Raw genomic sequence first — 12530 nt, 5'->3', positions numbered from 1 at the left:
GAGCGCCTGGGGGAGGACCACCAGAGATGACCTCTGCAGACCCTTGAGTGGAATACCGGGTCGGGCTCTGGACAGGGCTTCCTTCTGCTTCTCAGCCCCAGGCTGCCTTCAGTTGACCCGTGGCTTCCTCATTTCATTTCTGGGTCCCCTCCCGGGAGTGCCCTCTACTCAGCCACCCCTGCTTCCCTCCCCTCCTGCCTGCGGGCGGCCCCCAAGACCTCCCCTTCCGTCCAAGGCAGCAGCTCCCATCCTGGGCTGCACTTCTGGGAGTTTGGGAGCCAGGGCTGATGCCCGGGCCCCGCCCCAGAGTCTGGGATTCCCGAGAAGTGGGGCGGGGCCCAGGCCTCGGTGTTTGTTATGACATCACCTACTTTAATAGCTGCCGAGAAGTCTGTCGCACGCAGGTGCCAGGATGGTTTCCTACGACAGACACTTGAGTTGTTTCTACATTCCCCGACTGTAGTACGTTCTACAGCCGTCTTTTTCTGAGATCATGTCTGTCAAGAGATACTGTAAATGACTTTGAAATGGGTGGGGAAGGATTCCTGGGTGTCTTGCCTCGCTCACGCATCTGAGCTCTTTTCTCCCTTCCATCGTCTTGGGGCTCTTTTACAACTACTGTCCACCTGATGTAGACGGTTCTTGTTCATAGAGATGCAGATTAGCCGAGCCCTTGGAAGAGGTTGGTTTTTGCTGGACGCCAGCGTTTGTAAACACCCCCGCCCAAGGATTTTAATGTGCATCCAGAGTGGCGGCTCCACTCCCTCTCCAGGTGGCTTAGAAGGTTCCAGATCATTCCAACCACAGTCTCTGCTCTTTGCTTTGGACACAAGGGGAACCCATGGCTTTCTTATTTCCGCTCTAGGTTTAGACAGACGGTGGAAGCGATAATACGATTCGTCCTTCGCCGAGCACTTCAACTACGCAGAACATTTTTGAGAATTTGGGGGTTTGTGGAATTACGTGGGTGCTATTTTACACGGGTAGGAAACAAACAAACCCCGGCAGCTGATGAAACTGGTTGCCCCAGTGCCGATGGGGACGTCAAGCAAAGAGAGGTTGCCACAGGGGTGTTGCTGATGAATGACAGCGGGAGCCGTGGGCTCTGTCTGGACCCGGCCACTTCCTCCCCAGTCACCCCACTGCTCTGAGTCACCCCACTGCTCTCAGCCTGTGTCACGGGGGCTAATGGCCCTGGGCTCCCAGGCCTGCTGCCGGGGTGCGGTGCTGGGCGTGAACCTGACTCTGTGCCTGGCAGGCTGAAGGGGGCTCAGCCAAGGCCATGCTCAGGGCTGTTACCCTGTGGTCTCTGCATGTCAGGTCACACGCTCACCACCTGCCTGGTCACAGTGAATGCTTGTGTCAGACTCCGCGTGCGTGGGGCTGAGACAGAGAACGAGGCTGCGGTCGGGTTTCTCAGGATGTTCAGGTTTTCCCAGGGCTCAGGCCGTGACGGATGCTGAACCTGAGTCGTTTATTCTGGGCTCCCTCGCCCATTTGCCCATGTGTGGGCCGATACTGGCCAGGCCCCAGCACACAGGGCCGATTAGGAAACTGCACTTGGGTTCTCTTCGAGCTCGTTCTCCTCCAGGAGAGGTGAGATCATTTGCCCAGCAGCCCAGAGAGGTCAGGAGAAGTGCCCGAGGCCACACAGCAGGAAGTGCCCGGGCTGGGCCTGCGAGCCTTCTCAAGCACACACGGTGACTCGGCCCACCAGCCCAGGTAGAGGGTTTCCGAGTGTCCTTAAACCAAGGGGGCCTTCACACAGTCCCCAGAGACCCAGGCTCCCTAGGAACTAATTTCTTAAGAGAACTTTATGGCTCTTAGCTCCCTAAGCGGATCCAGATGTGCCTTGTGGCCGGCGCTGCTGCAGACGTCCTGGCCAAAGCCAGCTTGGTTTGGAAGCCCAGCCCCGGCAGCCGCCAAGTCTGGAAATGAAGTAAATGAGCGAGTTGTTCTTGGCCATTTTCCCTCATCTCAACCCAACTCAAATCAAGCTGGGGCTGTGACCTCAGGCATCGCACATTCCAGCCTCCCCCGCTGGGGTCCAGGACCCAGGGCAGGAGATGCGCATGTTGGGGGGTTCCGGGGGGGGGGCGCGGGGGCCGGGGTGGGGGCAGAAGCAGCTGCCCTCCTCCTACAGGAACACAGAACACAGGGGTGCCTGCGGGCGGGGACTGGCCGCCAGCCCTGGTGGGTCTGGGGAGAGCGGCCAGGCCCTGCTGGGGAGAGAGAGGCAAGGCGGGCTGAGCAGCCGGGCACAGGAGCTGACGTGGGGTACCCCTCGTCACCCCCAGCATCTGTGCCTGGGAGCCCCAGCCCACCCCCCAAGGAGGGCTGCTTCCACCGGGTGGTCGCTGGGAGCTGCACCTGGATTCCTGAGGTCCCGGGGAATAGGCTTGAGCTTGGGTGGCCAGGAGTGAGCATGGCTCAGGCCCGGACCAGACCGCACAGCCCTCGAGAGTGAATCACTTTGAAGTGATGGGGTTCCGGGTCCTGTGGCAGGCCGAGGGGGGGCCGCCTTGGCGGGAACGGGCAGGCCAGCCAGGCTTGTCCCTCTGGGCTTCCGGGCAGCTCCTGTCCCCAAAGCGAGGGGGCCAGAGCCAGAGGGCCAGGGTCTGGGCTTGCGGGTCAGAGGCTCCGTTCAAATGTTACTTCCTACCTGCGTGACCTTGGGCAAGTCACTTCACTTCTCTGAGCCTCAGCTTGCTTTCTGCGCAAACTGAGAGTGTCTCGGCGGCACCTTGAAAGGAGACATTCAGCGTAGTGATGAGCCTGATGCTCCAGAGTTACGGTACCCAGCAGTGGTTCTGTGGGCACTGAGCCACCCCCCATTGACCTGCAATCCAGACAAAAAATGTGTTAGTTTTGCAAACTACTGTTAGACAGTCTCCCAGTGTTCTTTGTCTTACTGCATTACTGCCTCCAGCTCCTCTTCTGTCTAAATTCGGGAGGCTCATTGTTGTCCCGGGCTTATTTATTACTTTTGCTTCGTTGTGATCCCAGGTTTATTTATTGCTTTTGCTGGCTTTGTGATCTTTACATACTAAGGCTGGAGTATCAGCATCAGCATCATCACTCATATGACCAAATTTCTCTACAGCAGAGACCTTAACCACAGTGGTTAAGAGTTGGGTTCCAGAGGAGCTCCCTGGTGGCCTAGTAGGTTAAGGATCCAGCATTGTCACTGCCGTGGCTCGGGTTGCTGCTTTGGCTCTGGTTTGATCCCTGGCGGGGGAATTCCTGCATGCTGCAGGTGCAGCCAGGGGGAAAAAAAAAAAAAAAAGGAGTTCAGATTCCAGAGCCAGTCTGCCTGGGTTTTTTTTTTTTTTTTTTTTTTTTTTTTTTTTTTTTTTTTATCTTTTGTCGTTGTTGTTGTTGTTGCTATTTCTTGGGCCGCTCCCGCGGCATATGGAGGTTCCCAGGCTAGGGGTTGAATCGGAGCTGTAGCCACCGGCCTACGCCAGAGCCACAGCAACTCGGGATCCGAGCCGCGGCTGCAACCTACACCACAGCTCACGGCAACGCCGGACCGTTAACCCACTGAGCAAGGGCAGGGACCGAACCCGCAACCTCATGGTTCCTAGTCGGATTCGTTAACCACTGCGCCACGACGGGCACTCCTGCCTGGGTTTTAAATTCTTCCTCTACTTACTAGCTGGGCGACTTTGGGCCACTTGCTGAGAGTCTCTGTGCTCCAGTTTCCCAGCCTTTAAAGTAGAGAGAATCCTGTTGACCTCCTTGGTCTGTTGTGAGGATTAAATGAGCTTATGGTGTGAAGCACCTGGTACTGGGCCCTGCGTGCAGTGGAAGTGCTGTGTTCGCGGGCGCTGCCGCAGTCCTTGCTTTGACCCTTGACCGGCCCCCGTCTCTGTCTGGTCCTCTTCAGGAGCATAGTGGGAAAGCTCCAGTCTCCTGGAACTGCTCGAAGAGTGACAAGCCAGTCCCTTCCCTGTCGCCTCTCGGGTGCTCCTTCTCCCCACTGGTGGGCTCTCTGGAGCTCACCAGCTTGACCGCTGCCCCACCGTGGCTCCTGACACCTCCAGGAGCACCTTGGGTCGGCCCTGGAGCCTCCAAAGCCCCTTCTGGGAACTCTCCCCGGGCTCGGCTCATTCTCGTCCCTTGACTCAGTGTGGTCTTGAGGGGAAGGTGAGGTTGCAGCTGTCAAGTCAGATGTGCGCTGCCATCCTTTCATGCTTGACTTTGCCTCCTGACTCTGGGCGATCACTGGCGGAGAGAGAAACAGCCTCTGGCTCCTGCTGGTTTCATTCATCCTTCATTCTTTCCTTCATTTGTTTTTTTCATTCTCTCTTCCTGTTTTTATGCTCATTCATTTCTTCATTCTTCCTTTTGTCATTCACTCATTTTTCAGGCGTGGGAGATGCTGCCTGCAGGGGCTGCTGGGGCTCTTGGAAGCTGACCTGGGAGGGCAGGAGGCTTTCCCACAGCTGGAGCTGGAGTTGGCCCTGTGAAGAGGGGAGGTGGTGCTTGTTCCCTATAGAGTGGCTCTGAGCTGCCAAGGCTCGGGGTCCCTGAGGCCAAGAAAGGGCTTCCAGACCTCCGGAGGGTGAGGCCTTCCCTGCAGCCAGATGCACCATCAGTTGCAGAGGTGGAGGTGAGACCAGCACCTTAGGGGAGGCTCCTCTGTGGGACCCTTGTTCCCAAAATGTCACTGTGCCCAATGGTCTGGAAGCCCTTTGGGGCCGTTTTATCACCAAACCAACGCAAGCAGCTGCTCTTCTCCCAGGACCCAGCCCCTGGGGCGGCCTTGGCTTCCACATCTGGGTTTTTGGAGCCCTGTTGTCTGAGATGGTCCTGCCCAGCCTGGCTTAGGATGTGGAGGGAGCAAAGCTGTGCCATGTGCAACGTGCCCAGCCCAGGGGAGGCCCCTGCATATACCAGCGCCCAAGGTCGTGGTCCTGGCCTGGTGGGTCCCCCCAGCAGGAGGAGTCATCCCAGTGGGGAGGGAAAGACCCGTCCAGCGCTGGCCCTTTGGCTGTCATCTCCTCCAGGGTTTCTGGAAGCCAGTGGACGTCGGAATCTGCAGGTCCCGCCGCAGAAGGCAGTCTCGTCATGTTTTTGGCCAGCAGGATTCGTGACGTCCTCTCAGTGCCAGCCTTTGGCCTGGTACCCTTTCGGTCCCTGGGGAGCAGGCAGGGAAGCAGAAAGGATGTGGGGCCTGTGGGCACCTTGGTGGCCTGGCCAGAGGCCTGCAGTGTCCCTCGGAGTCCAACGCCCCTTGGGAGCTGTAAAGGCCGTGTTGCTCCTTGGTTAAGTGGCCGAAGGTTCCTGTTTCTCTGGCCAAATCATCGCCACCCTTACTAATCAATCAGTTTGGTCTTTCCATCTCCTACTGTATGCTAGGAATACAGCACCGCATGAACAAAATCTGGTGCTGGGCAGCCCGAGGTCATGAACACGCAGCATGTTGGGTATGCGAAGGGCCCTGAGGAAGACCAGGGCCAGGTGTGGGCAGGAGTGTCCCCATGTGAACAGGGCAGGCTCCGGGCACCCCAGGAACCCCTGAGCCGAGACTTGAAGGAGGAAGTGAAGCAAACACAAGATACCTGGGGTAGAACAGTACCGACAAGTGGGAGCACGTGCAAAGGCCCTGGGGCATGGAGGCGCACTGGACTGGGTGCGTGACCCACACTGTCTCCCTTCGTCAGTAACGCTGGGAGGTTATGACCATTTTACTGATGGGTGACGAGCACACGGACCGTAAGCAGAGGAGTGGGGTTCACCTTCTTGGCTGGTGCATCTGTGCCATCTCCCCATCTGGCCGCAGAGCTCTGGTCAGAGACCAGTGGCAGAGGTTTTCGTCTGTGGGTCCCCTGCTCGTGAAGCATGGCCTTCGGTCACCTGTAGGTCGGGGCCTTAGCTTTATGGGGGCGCACAGCTGGCAGCCCCAGGGCAGTGTGGCCTGGAGCTGCATCACGATGGGGGACAGAGGGCCATGGCCAAAGACACCAGGGAGTGCTGGTGTCAGAAAGCCCAGCAAGCCGCGCCTGGCCTGGCTCTTCCCTCTCGGTGGCCCTGGTTTGAGTCCTGTCTCTGCCCCCACGTGGCTGCGTGATGCTGAGGACGTCACCCCTTTTCTGAGGCCCAGCTTTCATCTGGTACAAGTAGGGTCGGCAACGCCCGGCCCTGCCTCCCCTCCAGCGCTTTGGGGAGGATCAAGTAAGATTACAGATGAGAAAGCCCTTGTCAGCTCTAAAGCCTATAGTACATGAGAATCCCGATTTTCCCTTTATTTAATTGGAAAAACAGTATCAGAGCAACATTACAGAGAGTTTAGAAAGGAAAGGGAAATCCTTTACTTACGGCTCTACGACCTCAACATAACCACGGATATCCTGCCCTACACGCACCAGCCCCACAGATTTGGACGTGTTATCGGATAAACTCCGAATTTTCTCAACTCGTGCTACTTGCTGCTCCAAACTCAGAACAACACAGATTCCTGTGTGTGTGTGTGTGTGTGTGTGTGTGTGTGTGTGTGTGTGTGTATATATATTTTTTTTTTTTTTTCTTGACATCCTTCCCTATTTGAACTGGAGCTGAATCGACTTGGCCATCGAGAGTTCTTTATACTGATTTTTCCAAGTATTCCTCTTGGTTTTTGTCCATATGTATATGTATTTTGATGTCATTACAGGGCACACGTGCTGAGTTCTGTTGTTCTTTTTCCCTCTGTTGCCATCGGCAGAGATTCCGTCTCTCGCATTCTTCCCAGTCGTTACCTTTAGTGGCTGCGTGGTGGTTGCCGTGCCACGTGTTGTGAAACTGTCTCCCTTTGGTTAGGCCGTTTCCAGCCCTTCTTCAGTAGTTCTGCCGCTGTGAGTATCTGTGTGCACATAGCTTTCTTTTCCCCCCTCTCCTTACGATGAAGGATTGTGTGGAAAAATTCCCAGGAGAGAGATTAGTTGGTCAAAGGAGTATGAACATTTTGATGGCTTTTGACATCCGTGAGGCTCTCTTGCTTTCCAAGAGTTCCACCTCTTTGTGATGCCATCAGCAGCGCCGAAGTCCTTGTTGTCACACAGCAGAGTCAGCGCTGGGTGTTGTTGTTTTTCCTCTTCTTGTTTGTTTGTTTGTCTTGAATTAACTTCATAGGTAGAAAAGGTGTCGTCAGCCAGCAGGTGGCTTTGAGACAGTGGCCCTGTGTCTTTAGCTCAGGCCGTGCCCTTTCCTTCTGCCCCCTCAGCCTTGGGCACTGCCGTGAGCCGGGATGGATGGTAGGTGTTCCTTCTGCCCAGGACCCTCCTTCTCTCCGCCCTCAGAGCAAGAGGGTGAGGGGCCGAGGAGAGGGGCCCCCGAGGGAATTGCCAGGGAGGGGCTGGGGACAGAGGCGCCTTGGGAGGGTATGCCGAGCCCCTGAGGGAAAGGAGGAGGCCCCTGCAGAGGATGGAGGGGGGAGCACAGACCCAGGCTGGCAAAAGTAGACCCCTGAACAGCAGTGAGGGTGAGGAGACAGACCCACCCAGAGAAAGGCAGGCTTGGCACGAGCGGAGGATGGATGGTGTTGCAGGGGTGGGAGCGGAGATGGGGGTGTAGCGAGGAGGGGCTCCAGGGGATCAGGGGTCAGGGGGTGGCTGGGGGCAGGGAGACAGGTGGGGTGGGATGAAGAGAGAAGAGAAAAAAGAAGGGAGCGAGAGGGCTTGAGGCGAGGGGAGGGCGGCCAGTGGGGAGGTGGAAAACCCTTGTTTCGCTTCCTCTGCAGTGGGGGGCGTCTGAGCCTGGTGAGACCAGGGGGCAGCAAGGGGGGAAGGGAGGTGGGACCCCGTCTTGTCCGTGTGAAACTCGAATGGGAAGTTAAGCGCCCTCACTCATGGCTGGGAACTGGTTTCTACCCCAGGTCACCCCTTCCTGGCATGTGACTCCAGTTCTGCCTCTCTTGAAGGCACTGTCCCCACAGGGTGACAACATCATTAAGCACCTGGCACCCAGGGACACCTGCTTCAGAGTGACAAAGCCACCTCCCCGGGGGCCCCACCAGCATCAGAATCCAGTCTAATGGCAGCAGTCCGTGGGTGGTGGTTGGCATGGATGCTGGAGCTTGGATGCCTGGACGCACAGCTGGCTGCTGCCCTGTGGGCCGGGAGACCTGGGGAGAACTTTGTCTCTCCTTTATCTGTTGTCCGTCCGTCAAACGTGGAGGGTAGTGACACGGCCCACTTCTCAGGTCTTGAGGATCAAGGGAGGGTTGCTGTGTATAGCCTTTGGAGCAGGCCTGGTGCGTGGTACAGGTCCCCATGGGACCCAAGGGGCTGCCCTCTTGGCAGTGCCAATGACATGGCAGCCGTACTGCAGCCAGGTGCTGTCACCCAGACTGGGGGCCTTGCCTGGTGTGATCCGCCAGCCATGTGGCTAATGAGGTTGCTTGTTCCCACTTCACACGTGGAAACCCAGGGTTCAGAGAGTTGGTATAATAATAAAAATGGTAAGAATTGCAACCAGAAAGTGTTTCGGAGGGCCTGCTATGCACAGGCATCTGTGCTCTTTGTAATCTCCCCAACAGTGGAACTGAAAGGTGGGGAAACTGAGGCTCAGAGAGGAAACTAACCACTCGGTGACCCCCTGCCCCCCCCAACACCATGAAGGGGAGGGGAAAGGCTGAGCATGGTCCACACAGGCCCATGGGTTGTCTGTTTCGTTTTCAGGCCCAGGCTATGAACTGGAAGCTTTTCAGGAAGTCTTAGGAGATGATTTATTTATTAGCTGTTTTTTATCTTAATAAAAAAAATGTATGTGTGTGGAACTCTGATTCCACCTGGGATCTGAGACGTGGAAACCCAAGTACCTGACTTGGAGGTAACAGCACACCCACCTGGGTGAGGAATATTCCAGAAGCTTGCCTCCAGGCACCATCCTCGCCTGCTGACCAGTCCCCTGGGGAAGCAAGGTCAGGGTCACGTTGGCGTTGGGCTGCTGGAGCCGCCTCTTCCTGGGTCTCTGGCCCACAGCAGGCTGATGCTGTGCTACCCTAGCCTCGGCCAGCGGCTCCAGGGCCCACCTGCTGGACAGCAGTCTTCTCTCTGGTCCCAGCCCCAGGCCGGGACATCCATAGCAGGTCCATTGTCCAGAGGTGTTTCCAGAACAGAGCAGATGAGGGGGGAAGGTCCCCAGCACTGACCCTCATTGATGCAAAGGGTGGAGAGGAGCCTGGGGCTGCGGGGCAGGGGTGCTCCTTAGCACTGCCTGCACCTGCCGGGCCTCCTTAGGAACTTCCCAGGGGAAGGGCAGACAGCCCTCCTTTCACCTCGGGGAGGATACGAAGCTGGACACACTTCCCACAGGAAGCCGACGTCAAAAGAGCAGGTTAGAGCAGAGCGCTGGCTGGTGCCGCCCTGGGACTAGTGTTCAGGGCAGCCCTCATGCCAGGCGTGCTCACGTTTGTCTGCACGGTTCCCGGGGGTCACGGTGTGACCCGAGGGCCGCCCTTCTTCCCTTGCCCATGATGTCCAGGGCCACACAGTAGCAAGTGCTGAGCCGGGACTCGAACTCAGGCCAGGCCTACCTACGGGGCCCCTTTGACTCCCTGATGCTGCCCATGGGCCGCTGACACCTGCTAGTCTCATCCTGGTTGGATTTTTATCCTGGTTATTCTTAACAAGGATAGATAAGAATAACTGCCGTTTATCCAGAGCCTCGAGATGCCAGGCACTTACCTGCATTATCTCGTTTACCTGCTAAAGAAGCCCCTGGCTTGGGCCCCATTGTCATTAATGACGCCTGGAAGATGTCCCTGGCCGTAGTCCCAGAGCTGACTTCGGCCTGGTCCTGGTGACTAGTCCTGTGCCTGGGCACTCCAAGGCTTTGGGCGAGTTAGGTGGCCTCTCTGAACCTCAGTTTCCTCTTCTGTACATGGGCCTAATCCTGCTTCCTGTGGCAAAGTTTTGAATTATGTGAATTAATAAGTGTAAAGTGCCTGGCAGGGTGTCAGCTGTCGTCACTGTCAGTGTCATTATCACCATAACACAGGGTCTTAGGAGGCATGGACACTGGTGGTCAGATGGGAGCTTCCTGACCTGGGGGAGGTGGGAAGGAACCCATGGGTGTGCCCAGGCAGGGTGGGCACAGTGCTGGGTGGGAGCCAGGCAGACCTGAGGAGCGAGGCTCCCGTGAGGGGCCTGGGCCGGGGCTGAAAAAGGAGCTGCCTGCCTGGATGGGCGGTGGAGGGACCTTGGGGAGAACAACAGACCGACCCAGCCCGGCCGTCGCTCCATTTCCCGCGAGGAGGGAAGTTACGGATTTCCGCCCTGGCGTCCAGGGAAGGATGGGACTGGCCGCTTGGCTGCTGGGGTGCGGTCTGCACGGCGGGGACGGTGGGAAGCTTGCTGTGCGCTCCTCCCCTGCCGCCGTGCCTCTGCCCGCTCGCGGGCTGTGGCCAGAGCCTTACTCGCCACTGCTGACCGACCATAGGCTGATGGAAGCACAGACCTGCTTGTTGGGGGTTGGGTAGCTGTGTCCCTCGTCTGAGATATCCTGGGCCCCTCTTCCTTCTCTTTTTGTGGCTGAGACCCCAGAGCCATCAGCAGCTGCCACTTGGAGGCTTTGACCTGGAGCCCTCACTCACGGAGGAGACCGAGCTCCAACCTGACATCCTTGAGCTGTCGCCTCCGGGAAGCCCTCCCTGGTCCTCAGCGGCAGGCGCCCATCCTTCTTGGAACGTTGGTTAGCCCCACTCACCAAGCCCACTGTTGTCTATTTCCTTTCTACCCTATTCCCCGACTTAGAAAGGGAGTTCTCAGTCCTCAGTCTTCTTGTCTTGGAAGTGGGCACATACAAATGTAAAAGGTAGTTTTCTGCATTCCTCCCTCCACCCCCCCAGCTCTGAGACGTGACTGATGAGGAGAGGAGCGAAGGGAGCAGGGTCCTGTTCCAGGCCCGGGGAGTGGGAGAGCCAGGGACTGGAGGTAGGGGCTGCAAGATGCTGCAAATCCGGGGTAGTGAGCTCAGCTGTGTCTCAGTTCTTTCTTCTGTAAATTGGGGAGAATGGTGGGACCTTCCTTCCAGGGTCGGTGTGGGCCCTGGGTGAGTGAACACACGTAACAGGTGTTAACAGAGCCTGGCCCCTAGTCAGTGCTGTGGTTATTGGTACTAATCATTGCATTTAGTTCATTATAAAATAAAGTCAATATTTATTGGGCCTACTGTTGTGCTCTGGATACAGACATGAACAAAACAAACAACAGCCCCCCACCCCCACCCCCGATGCCTTTGTGGTCCGTACTAGTTGAGGGAGACTGTCAGGAAATGGATAAATGAGTAAAATGAATGGATGCATGCGGGGGGGGGGGGGTGCAGGGCTTCTGCAAGAAAGGGTTTTGTGATGTGCAGTTGGGTAATAAACCTTTGTGTGATTTCAGCCTCAGGGCTCTTCCTCACAAGAGAAGGTTCATAAGGCCGTACTGTCCAGGTCGAGGTAAAGGTCAGCCCCACAGGGACCCCCGGGACCCATTCAGAGGCTCCAGGGGACGCAGTTTGAAAACCAGCACTCTCAGTGAAAATGGTCAGAGCCCAAGAAGAACATTCTGTTAAACAGAGAGGCGGGCAGGGGCGAGCAGCAGGTGTAGGAGGGAGAAACCAGCACCCGTTGGAAGCAGTGCCTGGGGCCACCTGCTCCCGTAGTGGCAGGTGAGCTGGGAGTTGGACAAGGCCCTGAAAGTAGATCACGGATGTACTTTAAGGGGTGTCCGGGGCCCCTGGATGGTTGCCATTTATAAGAATGGCCTCCCGTGGGAGGACCTGCCACGTGTCTCATGAGCTCTGCTCTCAGCCCCGTGTGGGGCCTCCCACCCCAACCCCTACTGGGGGATCGATCCTTGCCCCCATGGAAGAGCTTGGGGCCCCGCCAGGTTGAGCCACTTGTCCAGGGCCACCTGAAGTCAGGACTGCTAAGTGTGGTAGGCTGGGGGCCTAAGGGACCATTTCCACAGAGCCCCTGAACCCAGCTGGCAGCTTCTGGAAGGGTCTCCGGGGACAAGGGGACTTCCTCTCGCTGTCATTGGCTTGAACTCTGCACAGCACACTTTGAGAAGTCACGTGATAGCACATCCTCCCCGCGATGTCCCAGCCCCTGGGGGGCTGGGTAGCTGGCACCTGGCTCACCTCAAACCCCAGGGGAGGTGAGTGGCACGGACACCAGTTTTCAGAATTTACACTGAGGCCCCGTCATGGAGATGCCAGGCCTGCCTTGGCTCTGGGCTGGTGGAGCCTGGCCTGGAGCCTCCGCCTACCCTCTGCCACGTGGGTCCTTCTCAAGTGTGGCATGTGCCTGCTAGGCCAGTGCTTCCCTTTGCTGTGGCTCCTCTGGACACTAAGTTTCGGTTTCCTTGCCATTGTTCTCTGTTCATTCATCCCTGCCCGTGTGTTCGCTCGTTCGCCCATTCATTCTCAGAACAGCGCAGCGGCGGAGGGGGCAGCCACAGATACAAAGCCGAGGGTCTCTGGGCAAATTACTTCATCTGTTTCCTCATCGGAGAAAACGAGGGTGCCACTCCTCCCAGGGCTGCCGGGAGGGTTAA

General features: G+C 57.2%; 1 protein-coding gene across 1 annotated transcript in view; it reads left to right on the top strand.

Moving 5' to 3' along the window:
- The window catches only part of CMIP (c-Maf inducing protein), a 228638-nt gene that overhangs the window by 34831 nt on the left and 181277 nt on the right, over positions 1-12530 (top strand). The gene's annotated exons all lie outside the window — the stretch shown is intronic.

The sequence above is a fragment of the Sus scrofa genome, chromosome 6 (assembly GCF_000003025.6).
Source record: "Sus scrofa isolate TJ Tabasco breed Duroc chromosome 6, Sscrofa11.1, whole genome shotgun sequence".
Taxonomy (NCBI): domain Eukaryota; kingdom Metazoa; phylum Chordata; class Mammalia; order Artiodactyla; family Suidae; genus Sus; species Sus scrofa.
This window is presented reverse-complemented; position numbering and strand designations above follow the sequence as displayed.